Here is a 19373-nt window from a genome sequence, read left to right as displayed (position 1 = left end):
AATATATGTATCTTATTAAACATGGGGAGACAACATCACAAAACCAATTTCTCCTCAGTTTTGCTCAAAATGTTTATGCCCCTTGCTCTTTGGTGTCATCTAAAAACTCTGAGGCCAAAGGTGACAGGATCTGTCAAGGCAAACATTTTCTTCATTCTGGAAAATAGATCATTTTGATACATATACGGGAAGAAGCCCTGACTAGTTGGTGCAAGTGGATCCATTATGTACAAGGGCATTTTAATGAGCTGTGAGGAGGATATGTAATCTCCTGGGCGTAAGCGATGGGGAGGAATTCCATTAGTGGCAGGGAAATGGTCCAGGCTTCCTCCAAGTGGAAAGCCGGAATGTTAACAATAGGCTCTTGTGTGCCCAGTCCATCAATATGCTGAATCACTTTATTTGAGTTTTTACTGTAATTAAAACACTGCCTTTCTCCAGAAACCATGCTTCACTCTCAAACTCTTATTACACCTCATTTCCTGGAATGGAAAGTACTGAGAGGTGTGCTTCTTTTTCCTTGAGGACTCAGACGTTCCCATTATCTTTGGTGTTATGAGTATTTGGTGTTAAGAGTATTGCATAATCAAGGCCAGATTCTGAACCAAAGGATTTTATTACATGAGCCCTGTTTTTATGGCAATCGTGCTGATTAACAAAAACATAAACATAACAGTTTGAGAACAGCCATCATCACATATCTTTGCAATCCGACTGGAGCTGCTGTTGCCATTCTGCTTTATTCTGGACTCCCACAAACCCTGCTTTCCTATCCAATGCCCTACCCAACATGATTTTTGTTATTTTTAATTTAATTTTTTTTTTAAAAAAATACCACAATTCTGAAGTTTTGCTAATTTGATTAATTTTAAAAATATACTGGAAAAGAAATTCCAAAAAAATTAAAAAATAAAGGGAATCAGACTACTTGGGAATAGTGAGGGGAAGTTGGGAACAGGGAGAGGAAAAGACTGTGACACCATATGACTGCCAACATATGACTGCCAATATTGCAGCTGCTATGGCAGTGACATTTTGCATGTGAGGAGTACTGGAACTGCCATGTGATTGGGAACTATTGATGGGTTTTCCCCATCACTGAAAAGGGATGTCTGAACCACACATGACATGCACAACAGCAATGGATTGGAGGTTGCATCGTGTGATGAGCATAACCAAAGGCACTATTTTGTGATTATAGTAGCAGTTTAAAAGCACTGTGTGATAATGTCCAGGGAGTCTGATGGGAAAAGGCAGTGATACATGTTTCTAAATTCCACTATGACTGTTTTGGATTGTTGACTAAGTCTATTGATGATCACTGATGCAGCATAGCAATGTGCTTATACAGTCAGATTTTGTTCCAGTTAATAGTGATTCTGGGAAATGCAGCCATTTTGATTGGTTATCTGTCCTTTTGATTGGTTCCGATAAGTTGGGTATAGCCTAGAATCCATCCTGTTTAATTTGACTGACTACAGATTCTCCTCCCCAAATTTTCTGATACTTTTGTAAACGCACAGTAACAATTCTCCCTGGGTTAATCATTGCTAAATTTGCACAACTATATCTGAATAGGTGTATGGATGTGCCTACAAACTGCCTGTTGACTTACGGGAACCCATACATTTCAGAGGGCTTTATTAGGCAAGGAGTATTTAGAAGTGGTTTGCCATTGTCTTCCTCTGAATATAGCATTCAGCACCTCACATTCGAATACTTAGCTTTCAAAATCAGATGAAATCTGGTTCCTTTGGAGTATTTAGGCCATCTGATTATATACTGCAGGTACACTGCATGCAAAAAGGGAGTGATGCTTGTGATGGAGCCATGTTTATTTTTAAAATAGTGAGTGCACCTAGGAAAAAAACTGTCATATTTAAAGAAGAGTGTCAGAATGCCAAATAAAAGAGAGGTTCTTGTTTGTATCCATGACAGAACAATTCCTTAAACTTAAGTAAAGAAGTTGAGTTTCTTCTTAAAAGTATGGAGAAAGAGAATGCACAGTTTATGGGTTTGTTGTTATCATGGCCAAGTGGTCCTGCCAGAAAAAAAGATGAGGGATGAACCATTTTATGGAACTATTTCTCCTTGAATTACAAGATCACTTCCAGGAAGTTTGGTTGATCACTGCCTCAAGTGAGCCCTATGTGATCCTTGTGTTCCTTCAAGGTTAAACAAATATTACAGTCCTCCCAAGGCAGAGCACAAGTAACTGCTGCTTACTTTTAAGCTCCACACAGAAAATAAGATGGCCAGGGGAGAAAGAGGGCATGTTTGAACAGTGTAGTTGATCTCTTTTAATGAGACACAAATATAAAAGGAGAAATGTGAGTAGCAATGACAGAAGAAACAAGAACCTAAATATGGACAAGCATTGTTGTAGGATTCCCCCCCCCCCTTCCTTTCAAGCATATCAATCATCCAGATGGAATAGAAGCATCAACTGAATAAGCTCCCTATGTGGATTTTTTTCCTTTTTCAAACTGGGAGGAAAGCAGCCTATCTTTCAGAGGAGGGTGTGTGTGTGTGTGATTATATATATATATATATATATATATATATATATATAGAGAGAGAGAGAGAGAGAGAGAGAGAGAGAGAGAGAGATGGAACAGACCTGCCAGTCAAAGTTCCCTTCCCTGTAAAGAGATGGAAAGCTGGAATATGAAATGTTAAGTCAATTCACTGTTCAGGCCCAACGGGGCTTTAGCTGCTTAGTGGTAGTTACCATTCCACCATATTGCCATTTTTTAAAACGTATTTACAATATTTTATGCTCTTTTCTCATTTAAAATGACCTGAGTGAATTGAGCACTCCATGTCACTGCACAATGGGTTCTTATATCTGAGGTTTGGTTTCAGGACCCCCCATGGATTCCAAAATCCATGGACGTTGAAGTCCCATTATATGCAATTATATAAAATTGCTTTTTGGAATTTATTTATTTTAAAGGTATTTTCAAGCAGTGGACATTTGAATCCACAGATAAAGAATCCCATGGACACAGAGGGCTGACTGTAGCACTTCCTCAATCCAGCTCAAGCATGTTCACTAGGTGATTAAGTCCCAGTGAAACTCATTTGGAATGTGATGTGGAATCTGGGTGGACTTTCTTTGCAATCTGAATGGGTTAACTATACTATACTATACTATACTATACTATACTATACTAGGGATGATGGGAGTTGTAGCTCTTCACCTCTGGCTCGAACTCACCACCTTGTTACGCACCGGCGCTGACCAGTTTTGGCCAGCGGTTAAAGCTTTGCTCTAAAGCAGCAGAGTTACAGAGAATAGGCTGAAGACCCTGACAAACTCTCCAAGCCTTCTCACTCTTGCTTCCACAGAAGTCTTCCCACTTCTTCAGGATCCAGCTGGCTCTTGTCTTCTTCACTCAAGACACCAGACAACTCAGTAGTCTTATATAAAAGATCTACTTTATTCTACTATATACAGCTCCAAAACTATCCAATACAACAATACTCCTCACTGCTACTACCCACAAAATACATTAGGATTCATAGTCATTATTATAGTCCTTGGATCATACCACCCACTCTTGTCAGTATCCACCCAGTGGGCGTGTACATCCACTCTCATTGGTTCTCTTGTTTCTACCCAGAATTAATGATTTCATCATCTCAGCCTTGACCACTTAACAATTTTCAGGTGTGTTCAATTATCCACTTTGCATTTCTGTCCTTGGCATTTAGGACTTGCTAATTGCATTACCTTATACACCTGTGTGACTCTTAATTGCTTCTGCTGAGTCACCCTGACTCTCACATACAAGTTTTATTTCATTCACTGTATATCCCATGTTGCTTTTTCCTTAACATACTATACTATGCAACTTCTTCTACCCAGTCTCTTCTCCCAAACCAATAGAAACATCATTCACTCACACTCCGATTGCTGACAGAATGGACCTCTTTCTCCCCATGCAACTGATGCCTGGTAAAGTAGGTTGGGGTGGGGTAGTTTTGATTGTGGCACTAGTTCACAATTGTGACTAGGTAACATTTGTTAAATGGGGAAGGAGAACCAGTGTGCTGTAGTGTTTTGAGTGTTAGACTATGATTCTGGAGAGCAGGGTTCAAATCCCAGTACGGCCATGTAAACCTACTGGATGGCCCTGGGCAAGTTGCACTCTCTATCAACCTCAGGGGATGGCAATAGCAAACCCCCTCTGAAGAAACTTGCCAAGAAAACCATGTGATAGGGTTGCCTTAGGGTCACCATAAGTCAGAAACAATAACGAAAGCATTTGTTAATATGGAATAGTTATGGATGAGTATGTCTAGCTAACTGTTTTGCATTTATGATTGCTACTTTAGCAGACATCAGCTGCATGGAGAGAAGGAGGTCCATTCTGCTTGAGCACAGGTGAATGTTGTTTCGATCAGGTTTCAGGGGGCTGGGCCAGGAGAAGTTACTTAGCTAAGTATACTTCACTGAAAAGCTTATAGAAGATTCTGTCCCATATTTTCAAACTGGTTTGGGGTGGGGTTGAAACAGGAGAGGTTACTTGGTTAAGTATATTTCACTAAGTAGCTGTTGTAGAATACTGGCCCATATTTTGGTGGCTGAAGAGGGAGAAATTCTGTCAGTAAAGGTTGATTTTGTATTGTAATAGTAGGGTATTTGAAATACTGAACTAGACCCAAATCCTATCCCTTAACAAGAATATCTGTCAGAGCAGAATGATTGAGATCACCAAATTGTATCAAGGTTTGTAAAACTCCCCATAACCCTGGGGTTCAAACATATTTGAATTTAATTCCACTGCATTCTGCTTTTCTTAACAAAGAACATTAGAAGTTTCCATCTGCTGGCTATTGATCACCCCCTTTTCTTTCTGGCATCTTGGAAAACAAAAATATCCCATCTGTTCAATAAGATGTCCTATTTTGGCTGCACCTTTCCCCAAAAACCTTTATTCGGCTTTCTGCACTTTCCCTGTTGTTGCTAGACAACAGTACCTCAAGGAAATACATTTTCCAAAAAAACAATCTATTGGATTAATAAAGGCACATCTCAACTAGAACAATAGCAAAGAGTTTTAAGAGACTGTGATGCATTGTGGAATTCAGTGCTGAGTCTGCAGTAATAAAATGAGCTAAACAGCACATTTTGGCCAACGCAGCAAAAATAAAGACTAAAAAATAAAAAAGCAAAACCCACAGTTAGTTGTAAATTAAATGCAACTGTGGTCCTGTGATTTCTGTTTATTGGTTGCAGGCCTCTTGAAACATTTCACTTATCTCCATTTCTCCGAAAATTAGACAACCATGATAAACAAGGCTGTCACTGGAAAACATCTAAAATTTAATGGTCATGGTGCTATTCAATATGAAATGTCACATGGATAAGAGGAAATGACATTTTTAAAATGTTCTTGGGAAACTGGGAGGGGGGTGTTGCTGTGAAATGTAATTCAACCTTCATCTTCTCTCAGTAAAACAGCCCTCCTAAGCAATAATTAGGAGGGAAATCCCTCAAGGTTGTACTCTCAACAAAAGCTCAAAGACTGAATGAAACATTTTGCCTTCTCTATCTACTCCCCTCCCCAATTTCCTTCCCAAATAACCCACTAAGTCACTTACCTATAAGAAAGAAGAGGTGGTAAACCACCAACAAGGGAGGAAGAATGAGAATTCATTAGAGGACAGAGGTGTTTGCTGGGTCTCCTATTAATTGGAAATGGCACTTGAATATGCTCCATTCTTTCTGGGGAGCATTTGAATTGTCATTTTCCTCTTTTTTTTCATCTGGAAACACAGAAAACTATAAATCCCATGATTCCTTATTATAATTTTGAAAACATTTGTTTGCAATGATTATCCTGTTGGTCTTGGTCCGCTGTGACATTATCTGTTTGCCGTGTTTCATGGTACTGAACCAGAGCAAGGAACCCAATTTTTCTATTCCTGGGGTTGTCCCCAGTTCTGCCTAAAGCTATATATGAGATTCTAGTAATGGGCAATTATACACCAAAAAACAACAACAAAAGCCTATGAGGGAAAACCAGATTTGTTGTTGTTGTGTGCCTTCACGCTCTTTCTGATTTATGGCCACCCTAGTACAACCCTGTTATGGGATTTTCTTGGCAAGATTTGTTCAGAGGTTGTCTTCTTCTAAGAATGTGAGAGTGTAAAATGCCCAAGGGTTCCATGGCTGAACAGAGATTCAAACCCAGGTCTCCCATGTACTGGCTTACCACTATTTTTCTGGGAGCTGTTACACATTAATAAAGGAAGTGCATGGTAGTTTCGTGACATCATGTTTCGAAACTATGAACTTTTAATGATACCTTAAGGACACCAAATCTATAATGCAATGTGGCTGTGGTCATAACACATATGGAACATTTAAAGTCCTGTGACAAATCCAGGATATTGCCTTCAAACTGATTAGAGGTGATACCTTTTTCTAAGGAGAGAAAACTGATGGAATGAAGCATTTGTTTCTGCCAAATAGCACATCACTTGTTAATTGGCTTAACCAAGCTGTGACCTTGGCTTAAGGCCCCACAGAGAGACCATGAGGTACTGAACTTTCTCCCCTGCTAAAATGTAGAATTTGTTTTTTGAGATAAATGGTTTATTCATTCTAGGTTCGATTTCTGGCCCTCTGTTATCACTGTTTCAAGGACAGAAAGACTAATGGGCTCTAATGTTGTTGAACTCATTCTTGGGTCAGAGTTGTTTATTTTTAACATGTTCTAATGGTGGTCACATCATAATGTAACAGATCATTATGGGGAAATTGACCTGAAATGAACCGTATTACTCAAATCTGCCATAGTAGCCACCTAGCTCTTCCCTCCCTGGAAATGCACTTGAGGGTAGTTAACATTCCACCTCAGTTCATGTTGTTGGAAGTGACTTCTGGGTTGTGTGAATTAATTAGTGCATGGACAAGCAATGAAGATACTAGGACTTGGAAAGATAGAGAGGATGAGGGAAGACAGGATAGGAAAGTGGACAGTGGTTTTTGTGTTAATAGGAATGTACTTTTAGAACTACAGTCCCCCCCCCCCCCCCCACACACACACACATTTGCAGCTTTGGCTTTTGATTATTTGCAATTTTGATTAATATGTTCTCTCTAGGAATTTCTAGGTTCCCCAGCACATCTCTGCCAGAAGTTGACCATAGAGGTCTACTAGAGAACCTAGAGGTTCCTAGAGAAAACACTTCTCTATGCATTTGTAGGTCCTTCAGCATGATTCTATGATCAACTTCTGCAAATATTAACCATGGAGTTGCACGGGAGAAACTGGAGATTCCTACAGAGGTAAAAAGAAAGGTGCTTTTTTATTTGAGTTTTTTTCCACATTCATGAGGGTCTTTCACTCATAACCCCAAAAAATGTGGAGGGACCACTGTAGAATGATGATGATAATAATAATAATAATAGTTTTTATTTATATTTCCCACCTCTCCCTGCTGATCAAGGCGAGATTACATCAATAAAAATAGAATTACAGTTCCATATAAAATACAGTCCATAAAATCACAGCATTGCATTAACATCAATAAAAATAACTATATCAGCATCTAGTCTAACAGACATGCTTAGAGTGGGGTGTCCCTTTATGGTTGTCTACAAAAATCAGGGGGGTAGGCCTGCCAGAAGAGATCCGTCTTGAGTGCCTTTTTAAAGGCATCTAAGGTAGTGACAAGTCGGATCTCTTCCGGTAAGCTATTCCACAATTTAGGGGCCATGACGGTAAATGCTTTGTGGGAAGTTGATATTAGTCTGGTCTTTGGATAGTCTAATAAATTCTTCCTGGATGTTCTGAGAGTGTGGGGCAGATTGTGTAGGGAAAAGATCAATAGTACGTCCAAAGCACAAGCTCATTCTCCCCTCCCCATGCTGTTTGGACTGGTACTACTCCCCTAGCCATGTGGCACCTGTCGAAACTAACTATATCGAAACTAACAATGGACCTACTTGAGCCCTGAAATCCCTGGGAGATGAACTTTTCTCAGTCCCACCATATTTACAGATACAACTAGTGGGGATATGAGGCAGGACCTTCTCAGTGGCTGCTCCCAGATTCTGGAGCTCCCTTCCTATAGAAGTGGAATTGGCCCCTTCCTTACTGTTCTTCTGACAACAGCTAATGAGGTTTATTTTTCTTTCTCTCTACATTAGGATTTTAGAACTGAAGGTTTTTAAAGAGGGTACTTAACAGTTGTTGTATGCCTTCAAGTATACTCTGACTTACAGTGACTGACTACTGGTGTGAAAGGGCCTTATTTATAAAACATGTAACATTTAGAGTACCCTAACGGGATGCAGCCGGGATGTGGCATGGAGGTGGGGATTATCACATTGTAAGTCACCACCAAATCACTGGGTGACAGTATCCTGTGTCCCAGCCATGCTCAGCTGGCCCCTTTTTGAAAATGAAAGCTCCCTGCATTTTAAAATGGGCCAGCTGAGCACAGCTGGGACACAGGATGCTGGTGCCCTGTGATTCGGCAGCAATTTACAATGCAATAATCCCCAACTCCATGCTACATCCCAGCTGCAGCCTGTTAGGCTGCTGCCAGGTTAAAGAGTAATTCAATAAGGTCCAAAGTCTAATCAGCAGTAATAGAAGTCCCGGTGCCCATTGGGATGTTATTAGAATTTTGACCTGTTTGAGGGTAGGGGAAGAGTTCTAAAAAATTAGTATTAATACATTTTTAATGTATGGCCTTCTCAGAGACTACTTCCATCTATTACTATGTAAATGCTAAACTCAACCAGACTTTAAAATATTTTAAATAATGATAAATATTTTGGCATTACATGGCTTTGATAGTATTATTCCTGCTGTTGCTGCAACTTGCAAGTTTACAAGATACAGGATTGATGAGAAGATGACAATGGTTTGTTTTCTGGAAAAGGTGCCAAAGATTAAAGATCTTTTGAGTCTTAAAAAAGAAATACTGTGTTGTTTCTTATCCCCCCTCCCCACAAGATGAAAGAAATAGCAACTTAAACCATGACAATCAGCATAAATATTGCATAGTTGGCTAAATGAGTGTTATTAACAGAGAAACAAAAAGGGGAGGGAAGGTACTTGAATTAGTCATCTCTGCATGGTACAAGAGGATTAAAAGAATTAACTTGTCAAATGTGGTGCAGACTATATCAAAGATAAGTATGTTAGTGAAACTCATCAAAGTTATTCTTCCTCTTTTTTATCTGTTTGTAAAACATGCCCAATCATGCTAAATAACCTTGACTAATTTAATCGTATTCTACTACAAGTACAGGACCAGAATAATTATTCACAGCCAAAACAATGTTGAGATCCCAGTTCAAACTGACTACAGTATTTGCTGGATTTTGTATGCACTTTACCTCAACAAATGGACTACCACTTTGCCTTGTGCCCAAGCTGCAGGACAGGCTTCCAAAATGGACAAGGCAACATATTATAAATGTCTCATCAGGTTTCTAAGTGCATATGGTCTTTCTCATCAAAACAGGCTTTTTGGGATACAGAACATTGGTTCGGAATGTGAAAAATTATTTCCAGAGAGTTAAAATTCAGCAGCTAGTGAGTGTATATTCATTTGATTATTCTCGGTTGTTGTTGTTGTTCTTGTTTGCCTTCAACTAATTTCTGACTTATGGCAACCCTAAGGCAAACCTTTCATGGGGATATCTTAGCAAGATTTGTTCAGAGGGAGGTTTGCATTTGCCTTCCTTTGGGTAAGAGTGTGTGACTTACCCATGGTCACCCAGTGAGTTTCCATGACAGAGAAGAGGGGTATTCGAACTCTGGTCTCCATAGTCTTAGTCCATGCTCAGACCACTACACCATGTTGGCTTTCTGTGTATGGGTGTACAGTTCTCTGTGACATCTCTTTTTCAGTCATCTTATTTTAGCAGAAACAAAGAGCTGGAATGATTACTTAAGAAGGCCAAGGAGGCAACTGCTGAGGTCGGGTTAATACTGGACGTTAAAAAAAAATAATGACCACAGAAGATCTACAAGAATTCCCCCTAAGCAACAGGAAAATTTAAATATTCAAAGAGTTCCTATACCTTGGTTCAAATATTGATCAAAACGGAGACTGCACTCAGGAAATCAGAAGATGACTGGGATTGTGAAGGGGGGGGGAGGAACTGAAGAAGATCAGAAAGTGTAAAGACATAACTCTGAACACTAAAATGTTGATAGTCAAGCCATTGTATTCCCCTTCACTATGTATGGATGTGAGAGCTGGAAAGTGGAGAAAGCAGATAGGAAGAAAATCATTGTATGTGGGGCTGAAGAAGAGTGCTGAGGATACCATGGGTAGCCAAGAAAACAAACAAAATAATTGGAATATGTTGATATAGGCAAGTACTTGTGACTTCTGGTTACCAATAGGAACAACAAAGGTTGGAGTAAGGATTAATTGTCAAGTATTTTCCCTCCCCTTTTTGTTTCTCTATTAATAACACTCATTTTGCCAACTATTTTTGAGAAGAAACAACAATTGAACCTTTCACTGTAGATTGCGAGGTACCAACAAAATGGGCCTGGAAATTAAGTTAATGAAACTGAAATTAAAATATTACATAGCTCCTGTCAGGATGCAGATCATTGTAACTAATAAAAATATCCACTATTAATAATGAATTAGATTTTCTTTGATTCCACATTTAAATGTTGTCTTACTAGAAAAGAGTCTACAAGTCTGAGAGCTAGCAAGCCTGGGTATATCATGGTTGTGCAGTCTCAGCCCTGTGGAAACATGCAAACACCACTCGAATCTTCACTCCTCATTTTGTTATTGTTGTGCCCTTTCTTTTAATAGTGGCTGGTCTAATTGTAGAGATGAAAGCAAATTTTAATTCAATTAAATAGAGTGTGCTGCCAAAGATTACTATTTCTTTCTGCAACAAATAATGTAAGCTTGTTTTTTGGCTCAGATTTGATCTGTGATGGTGACCTTCTCTCGAACCGTGAAATCAAAGCCTTATGTCTCCCTGAAGTCTCCACCATGTGTTTGATAAAAATTCTTCAGTACATTTTCCCATCCAAATAGATTCAGGATTTGGTTTTCTAGCAAACTCTTCATAACTAAAAGTTGTCTGAATACTTTCCTGTATGGTCTCCAAGGTCAGCAGGTTCTTTCTCTACTCTTTAAGCCAGACGTTCTTCAGTTTTGTCCTACTAAGTCTTCTTAGGTTCTGCAACAGAGGCTCATTTGGCAACATTCACTATTACTCTAGTTGCTGGGGGAGGCACTCATCAAAAAGGGCCCAAAGGTTGCATACCTTCAGGCTGTTGTGCAGTAAAACTCTCTCAGAGGTGTAAAGACTTCCAGGAGGGGTGCCTCATCCACGGTCTTGAATTGCAATGACTAGTGAAAGTTGGGAGGGAGGGAGGAGTCCTCAACTCTTTGTGTTTCCCTAAGGCAGGGTGCTTGGCTCTTGGCAAACCATAAGCTTCCTTCTTGGAAGCAGCTGGCTATTTTTGTCTGATACCAAGCATCTGCCTTCAGTTCAAGAATGTAGAAGCACATTTTCATTGTTTTCATCCACGCTTGAGTTGATTTTGAGCCATGGCAACATTTCCAAGATTCCCTGTCCTCCACTGCTCTGCTCAGTTCTGAAAATTTATACCTGTGAATCCAACCATCTAGCATGTGGCCTTCATCTCTTTCTGCTTCCCCCCACCTTTCCTAGCATTATTGCTTTTACCAATGAATCATGCCTTCACATGATGCGGCCAAAGTATGGCAGTTTTAGGGGATTATTGCACTTAAAATAATGTGACGTATCCCTAATGGGATACAGTTGCGTTTCGGGATGTAAGCTGGTATTATTGCATGAAAAGTCACCACTGCTGCCACAGGGCAGCTGCATCCTGGTTCCCAGCCATGCTTAGCCAGTCAGTTTTCCATTTTGGAAAAGCTGCTGGCTAAGCTGCAGCTGGGATCCAGGATGTAGCCAGGATACAGTTGCCCAGTGGCAGTGGTGGCAATTTTCCATGCAATAATACAAGCTTATATCTTGAAATGCAACTGTATCTCAAAACACAACAGGGATAAGTTACATTATTTTAAGTGCTATAATCTCCTTAGTCTAGTCATCTTGGCTTCCAGAGAGATTTCTGGTTTGATATGTTCTAGCACACATTTGTTTAACTTCTTGGCTGTCTATACTATAATTTTTAATTATTGTAATTAAAAAGACAAGACAACACTAAATTAACTCATTATATATATGTGTGTATACACACCCCTACCTTTCAGGAAATCACTGGAATTGAGGGCACTCTCTAAAACACAGAATTACTGAGTATCAAAAGAACAGATTTTACAGTATTTTGGTATATATACATATTCCATATAGACCCTGAAAAGAAATAATTAATGATGTGTGCTGGAATCATACTTGGGGATATCTGAAGCAATCTATCCAGGTGGTTACTCAGCCCATTCATGGCATTATATTTCATTCATATACATTCATAGAATGTTACAATAATTCTCTGTTGCATTCAGTTGTGCAACATTGCCATTTAACACAAGTGTTGCATAGCACAATTAATGTGTAGCTTCTCATATGGAGATTTACACTATGCAACCACAGCTTAGGATCTCCGCCAATATCTTTAAGGAACTGGAAGCGTAGAATGGCATGGTATGCCAGATGATGCGTAAAATTCCAATGTAACTTTTCTTCTCTGTGTGTGTGTACACTTGCATGACAAAGGAGACTAAACATATGGAACAACCCTATGTATAGCATAGTTATATTTCTATTCTGTGTTGTAATTTCTATAGTCTTTTACATGTCTACACTCAACCTGTGCCATGTCCAAACAACCTTCTTGTATCTCCCATAGACAGGAGGCACTGATAATCCCTTAGTATTTCTGTAATATTCAGGTGTTACCCCAAAAGGTCGGGGGGTTGGAGAGTCCTACCAGCAACAGCAGTATCTCCTTAAAATGTTGGGGAATTATTAAGTAAAAAAAAAAAAAAAAAAAAATGGATGCAAGAAGTCAGTAGCTTACTAAGATCTTTTACACCTCTGTATACCAGTACTAATCACAAAGAGACTCCAGGTTCAAGTAAATGGTGAAGTTTTTTTTTAATTTATAAAGGTGTGTGCACAAATACATAGAAAGAGAGCAAAACAACCATAGATCCACACAAGGCTATGAAAAGGAGAGTTGAAACTTGGACAGTTAAGCGTTAAGTGGAAAATAATGACCAGTTTGGCAGAGAGAGGTCCATGGAAAGACTCAGGGGCTGTACAGACTGGCCAAAAGGACTGGAATCAGGGTGGAGTGGGGGCATGACACATGCCCCGACTCCACCCCCAAGCCACCATCATGCTGATCAACCGATTGCACAGTGGGAGGCGTCACGGCTCTCTTTTGGCGCAGCTTCCAGATGACGCACAACAAAAGGAGCACCACTTGTTTTGAGGCTGAAAACACCAGATCGGGGCCAGAGCATGCAGTTGCCGCGGCCCCGATATGGTGCTGAAAGGAGCGGTGGGACGCTGCTCCAAAGGGTGGTCTCTTTTGCCCCTATGACGGCAGCCAAGGAAACATAAATAAAAAGCAAATGTAGAAAAAAAATACAAGATAAGTAAGATGAAGTGAAAAAAATTATTAGGGTGAACTTTAGGTATAGAGGAGGAAATATTAGCTGAAATAATAAGCAAATCGAAGACCCAAGTGCCTTAAACAAAGAAATGTATAAAATGTTTGTCTGTTTTTCTGTTTTTCTGGTGCCAAGTGATGTACCAAGGGAGGAAAAATTCAGAGTTAAAATGATGTTTGAAAGATACTTCTCTAAGGAAACACTGTGTCTGACAAACTGCCTTTTATGTCTGAAAACTTTTGGCTAGAAGTCTATGACCTGTCAAACTACAAACCAGTAGGAAATTGCACATTCCTGTTTGAAAGAAATTGATTTTCATTGTGCATTGTGAGAAGCATAGCATCCAAGTATGTTACTCCCAGAATATCTGCCAGTGCCACACCTTTTTCTGTGTAAAAAAGAGATTCTTTTGAACTCTACACTCTGGCTGCTAAAAACCCTGCCAAACTCAAGGCTGCATGTTTGGGTTCTGAACTAATCTGCTTATGTAAAAGGCAACAAGTTGACTTATATTCAGCTTTCTTTTATTAGAATAGAGAGATGAAAAGCCTTTAGGAAAAAAATGTGGAAAACAATATGAGTTGCATGGCCAACTATGCACAGCTGTTGCAAGATGGAAGGGGAAATGCTAGGAACATGCCAAAAAGGAGTGATGAACAAGGGTGAGGGAGAGATCTTATTTGCATTGAACAAACTATCTGAGAAGATCTGCTAAGCTCTTTATATGAGGATAACTGACCTTTTGTATTTATAAATGGAATTAACTGATTGCATATTAAAGTATTACTCTTGGGCATGTGGCATAGCTTTGGTTTGAAGAAGCTATACTGATGAATACGTATGCTTATACAAATTCTGCTTAATAATAATAACAATAACAATCATAATAATAATAATATAGAAGAAACAGAAGGAAAAGGAGGAACAATTCAAATGTAGATAAGATTCTGGGACTGAAATTTAATTTGACAAGAATACTTTATTCTGCACCTCTGGAAATCTGCCATTCTGTCCTTGCAACTTTAAAAATGCCTACTAGACTCTCCCATGAGCCTAAACCCCAATCTTTTCTAAACATATACAACACACACCAGCAATAAATCACGGATCTGGGATTGTTTCATCGTTTACTCTGATAAATCACCTCAGGAGTTCAGCCATAAATGTCCTTGAACATACAGCTTAAATGGAGCTTGACTGGCTATGTTCCCTTCTAGTAGCTACTAGGCCAGTAGTTTTTAAACTGTTCCAGGGAGTGTCAGGATTAGTTGGAAATTTTCCAGGGGTTCCTTGATGATTGAGATCTCATGTAAAAGCAGTACATATTCCCATGAAAAACAGTTCATGGAAGACTATAGGGTATATTCTACAATAGGGATAAGGAAAACGTACTCAGTCCCCTTAGTCCTTAATTTTTCTCCACAAATGCCCTCCAAATAGAGTGGGCCCTTGGGTCTCTGCTGGACTTTGGTTCCATGAGCTCCTGTGGATACCAAAATCCATGGCCGTTCAAGTCCCATTATATACAACAGTTTAGTAAAATGGCGTTCCTTATATAAAATGGCAAAAACAAGATTTGCTTCTTTGAATTTATTCATTTTAAAATATTTTCAAACCATGGGTGGTTGAATATGTGGATACAGAATCTGTGGATATAGGGGGCCAACTGTACCCTATAAGGGGCATGGAAGGCAGTTCTGACATGGTTTGGGATGTCCCATGATAATTTAGGCTCAGGGGAGGACTCTTCCCTGAGCCTAAAGTGGTGCAGAAAGGGTTAAAAATGTGATCCTCCCCCCATGCTCTTAGTAAGTGTTAAAGGGCATTTGAGGGGGAAAAGAAATTCATTTCCTATAACTCCATCACTTGCCCACTCCTGTTCTGGGGAAATGAGTCTCAGTGTATCTAACAGTGCAGAGTAACAGCAGTTTGATACTGCTTTAATTGTCACATGTCCATCCTCTGTAGTTTGAAAGAGTGCTTAGCATTCTCTGCTGGTCAGCTGTAGAGCTACAGTTCAGAGAAGAAAATTTACTAAGTTCTAAGGTTTGTAGGTTTGCATAGGTGGTGCCATGATAATTGAAATGGTATTGAACTGCTAAAACTTTGTAGTATGCTAGAGCCAGCATGGCATCATGGTTTGTGTGTTGAACTATGAATCTGGAGACCAGGGTTTGATTCCCAGGTCGACCATGAAACCCACTGGATGACCTTAGGCAAGTCACACTCTTTCAGTCTCAGGGAAAGGCAATGACAAACCTCCTCTGAACAAATTCTGCCAAGAAAACCCTGTGATAGTGTCACCTTAGGGTCCCCCCAAGTCAGAAACAACTTGAAAGCACACAACAATAAACAACAGATACACTGACAGTTCACATAAAACAGTATAAAGGCCCAACAATCATGCACACCTCTGTCTGTGAGCTAAGCATGCCAGGAGCAGGGATGACATGGTAAAATTATGAGGAATACTGACAGGTAAGTCAATATGAAATGGCAAGTTCCACTAGAAAGCAGGAAGTTTGGAGGAGAGTGGATTATAGGAAAGATAGGTCTTAGCCACTTTGGGAGTGACATATTTTAGTAGCAGCACATGCACTTTCCATGCAGAAGCACTTGGGTTCAGGCTCTGGCATCATCAGTTAGACTGCAGGGGAAGTTCCCAATTTGAAATTTTCAGAAGCCTTTACTAGTTAGTACAGACAATACTGAGTGAGAAGGTTGGCCAGTGTTTTGATGCCAGATTGAGAGTGAGGAATCTAGAACTGAATTTCACCCTCCTGGGGTCCCAATCTGGGCTTTAAGCCAAAATATGTTGGTACAAATCGTGCCCTATTCTTTTTTGCCTTTGGCCTAACCCACCACTGACACATGGTCCCAGCAAGAACTTCCGTGAAACTGAATCTGGCCCTTACCTGGAAGAGGTTGTCCCTCCATTAGTCTGAGACAGTTTCCATAACCGAGGCCAAAATAGATTCAGGATTAGTTTGAGCTGAAGAACAAAAGTAAGGTTCTAGAAATGGAACAAATCAAGGAAGGAAGCAGGATGCCTAAGGCATCCCATTCTAATAACCTTTTGTGAACTCACATGCTCTGCCAGGAAGAGGGAAGTTTAATCGCCAGCAACTGCTAATTGGGAGTCATCAGTACTAGCAAATGATTCGGAACGGTGGGCTGTGATTCACAGACTGTGATGCATTCTTCAGCATTATTGGCCTATGCTTGAGGCAAAAGACAAAAACATTTTTTTTTCAGTGCAGTCCACAGAGATCAGGATTTTTAGACAGGCCATACCTTGCTAGCAAAGTTTCAAGCCGTGTTGTCAGTAGCATTGCAGGTTTTCAAAGCAGCAAGTCAAAACTCATGATATGCAGGGGTGACAATTAATTGAAGAAGTAACATTGGGCCTGGACAGACAGGCCAAAATAGAGCTGCTTTGGGTCACTTTGAAGGTATGCTGTTTAAATGATGCATGTGTTTTAAGAGGCCAGAAGCCACACCAAAGCCACGCTCCAGTCCTAAGGACTGGAACACAGCTTTGGTGCAGCTTCTGGCCTCTTAAGATGTGTGTGTCATTTAAACTGCATACCTCCAAAGTGACGTGAAGCAGCTTTATTTTGGCCTGTCTGTTCAGGCCCTTTGTGATGTCTCTAAAAAACAAATAAAAGTATTAGTTTCGGTTAGCCTAGCCAAGTAATTCTTTGCAAAATTAAATTATTGTCTACTTTCATAAATTGCATGATGCAATTTCATTTTTTATAGAATCAGAGTTGGAAGGATTTACAAGGGCCATCCAGTCCAACCTGATATAGATCCAAAACACACTGCAGAAATAATCCAGTTAGAGACCATTTTAACTGCCCTGGCTCAGTGCCAGGGCAAATGTAGTTTTGTGAGACATTTAGCCTTCTCTGTCTGAGAGCTCTGGTGCCAGAATAAACTACAATTCCCAGTATTCCCTAGCACTGAGCAAGGACAGTTAAAACGGTCACAAACTGGATTATTTCTGCAGTGTGTTTTGGAGCATAGACAGCCACAATACTCCTGAAAGATGCCCTGTTTATAACCCTGCAAATAAAGTGAGTTTTCCTCACTGTAGGCAGTCTGTTTCATTGTCAAACCAGCCTTACTGTATATAGGTTTTTCCTATGTTTAGATGGAATATTTTTTCTTCTAAACTGGTTCATGTTCTAGTCTCTGAGCAACAGAAAAAAGTCCAATCCATATTCTACATGATATCCTTTCAAATATTTAAATATGGTGATTGTGTCACCCCTCAATCTTCTCTTCTCCAAGCTAAAGATACAAGTAAGAATGGTAGCACTGGGATGGTCCATCACTTTGCTGGCTTAAAGTCTGCTAATACTCATGTTATTTTTCTGGCTGAAGGGAAAGGACCAGAAGTAAAAAAGAAAGAAAGAAAAGAAAAAGAAAAAAGAAAAAGTGAGAAATCTGATTATCCTAGGCCATTATGGGCTCCAGCTTTTCAGTTTCTCTGCTGGCAACTCATTCCTTCCTCACACCCCAACCCAGACACTCACCTCCATCTTAGATGTGAGAGTGGAGCATCCAGTGAGCAAAGGTATCTAGATTGGTTTTGCCACCTCACTGATTTCCTAACAATGTGTTTTGTCGGGGGAACTCAGCTGAGTTTCAAATCAGATTGGTATGGAATTTGCTGCAGCGCTCAGCTGCAAATGATGAGGCACTGCCTTAATGAATGCATGGCTCTGCATGGCCTCAGGAGTCTTCTTCAAAAGGGTTTACTGATTCAGTCCTCAGCTGGTTCACATCTTATCTCTCATTTAATGTGGCAGCGGGAGGCTATGGATCTTTTTCTGTTCCCCTTTCGCTTGGGGTTCCACAGAGTTCTGTTCTTTGCCCTTTATTGTTGTTTTTCTTTACATACTATCTTTGGGTCATTGTATCATTTCATATGCTTTTCAATATCTTCATGCTGATGATACTTGACTGTATTTCTCCACTCCAGAACTCTCTTCTGACATCAGACATTGTATAACAGCATGTCTTTCAGCTATCTCAGCATGGATGCTTCATCATCCCTTAAAATTTAGCATAGCGAAGACAGAACTACTCTTTCCCCCCAAAAAACTTGTAGGCAGCATACATTCTCCATCACTGTTAATAATCCCATTTATCCTGTGAAGTAAGCATGTAGTCTTGGCTTTATTTTTTTACTCTTCTTTGTTTTTTACTCCTCACATTGAGGGTGTAGCAAAGTCATGTTGCTGTTTTCTTTATAAAGTTGCCATCATCAAACCATTTCTTTCTGCTTCCTCTGCTAAGACCTTAATTCATGCTCCACACAACCTAGATCTCACCATATTTTACCCCTTATTTTTACCGGTCTGCACGAGATCTGGTTCTAGGAACTGTAGGCTTCTGACACAACTAAGAGCTTCCTCTTCCTTGACTCAGCTTCATCTCTGTTCACTTGCTACAGAAGTGCCTCCCTGAACATTTATGGACTGCTGCTTCCCTCATTATTTTTTAATCTCAGATTAAAACTTTCTTCTTTCCCCAATTTTTTTGATTTAATTTTATAATTGTGTGTATTTTAATTATATATATTTGTCAGTTTGCTTATTAGATTGTATTTTGTATTTTATCTGCATAATTTGTTTCACAATTGTATTGTGTAGATATATTGTTTCAGATTTTTATTATTCCTTCCTTCCTCCCCCCCCCCCTCTCTGTGTGTGTATGTGTGTATAAATATATTTAAATTG

This window comes from Sceloporus occidentalis, unplaced genomic scaffold, assembly GCF_023333645.1.
Source record: "Sceloporus occidentalis isolate IW3139 unplaced genomic scaffold, rSceOcc1.0.p SCAF_1, whole genome shotgun sequence".
Taxonomy (NCBI): Eukaryota; Metazoa; Chordata; class Lepidosauria; order Squamata; family Phrynosomatidae; genus Sceloporus; species Sceloporus occidentalis.
This window is presented reverse-complemented; position numbering follows the sequence as displayed.